Source organism: Phytophthora infestans, genomic scaffold, assembly GCF_000142945.1.
Source record: "Phytophthora infestans T30-4 supercont1.36 genomic scaffold, whole genome shotgun sequence".
Classification (NCBI taxonomy): domain Eukaryota; phylum Oomycota; class Peronosporomycetes; order Peronosporales; family Peronosporaceae; genus Phytophthora; species Phytophthora infestans.
Window position 1 is genome coordinate 1,485,806 of NW_003303723.1, and position 1,440 is coordinate 1,487,245.

The following is a 1,440-nucleotide window of genomic DNA, read 5'->3' on the forward strand; positions in this document are numbered from 1 at the left end:
CCGCAGACGCGTGCGACCCGCTGGCGACCGTGACAAGTAAGGCGATCTCCCTACAAATCCAACGCTCATCAATCCAGCTCACCGACGTTTCCAGTACTCACGTCTTGCCATTAGACGTGCTCTACGTGTCATGGTGGAGATTGAGACATGGATAATGATGTGCAGCAGCAAATTCTTGAACCTGCAAACGAGCCGTGATGTTGCCGAATTTGTCAAATATAGCATCTATCAGCTCCCGCAACGTCGCAGCGGACAAGATCGTCGCCTCCGTATCACCCGTAAGACGCTGGATATCTGCTTGAAGTCATCGGTCGCTATCGTATTGTAGGACAACCCAGCTGTGACTATCCAACGGGCAATATACACGATGGTCTCCTTTTGCGTCGTTTCCCAGAGCTTCTGAAACGAGCCGCGCTACTTCATTGGCCGTCCCTCACATCCTTCTGGAGCGGATCGTTTGCCGTCTCACACCCGTGTGTCGACATTGACATCATCAAGGCGGGTGGTCGCATTCTTCAACCGCTTCGACGCCTCCGCTTGACCGATCGGGTGGCTACGTTGAAGTGCGTACAAATGATCCTTGGCGTTAGTGGTATGACGAAAGCGGTGAAGGGCGCTTTCCCACTTCATGGGTGCAGCGTAGGGGCTACAGATAAATTATTGAGCGCAAAATACATACGTAGGTAGCGCCCACTCCGTCTTTAATCTTGAACGGCGTCGCCAACACGTGCAGAACGTCGCAGACGTCGTGGCGGCTTCCTTGTTGTCGGTAGTGATGAACCGATACTGGAATGCCAAACGCATCCACGCCTGACACAACAACATTTCCCATCGTCAAGTCAACAACCCAAGCCACAGTAGCCGCAGGTGTCCCCAGTTTGTTTGACTGGGCCAATACAGGCGTTGTCTGAGACGCCAGGAGCGAAGACGCCTGGATCGAATCCTAGTGCTGGCTTAAATTCGAAGGCTGGCTTGGGTTCGAGGGTTGACTTGGATCTCAATGCTGGCTAGATAGGTCGTACAAATATTGAGCACAAAAATTACATTGCGCAGCTCCCGGACGACAAGAAATGTCTGATCCAGCCTCTGCACAACCGCATCACAGTTGCTGAGCCGCTCCCGCGCTTCGGCTACGAGCACTTCTATCAGTGCTGAGCTACCTTTTAGATGATGTGCGTGTCGAAGGTGACAACTTTTAGCGTAAACAACAATGCATGAATTCTAGTTGCTGGAGGACATTAAGGACACCACTTCTACTGTAGCACAAGCCGCTTTATTATTTACTCCTGCCCTGGCGTAATGCGTTATGCAGTGCCTAAAGCAATTTTTCGAGTAGAAACCACAAAAAAATATATTTCGATTAGGTCGTAAACCTTATAATGACTCGGGTACCCATAGAACGGAATGCATGATACTCATTAAGTTAAAACAAAAAGCATT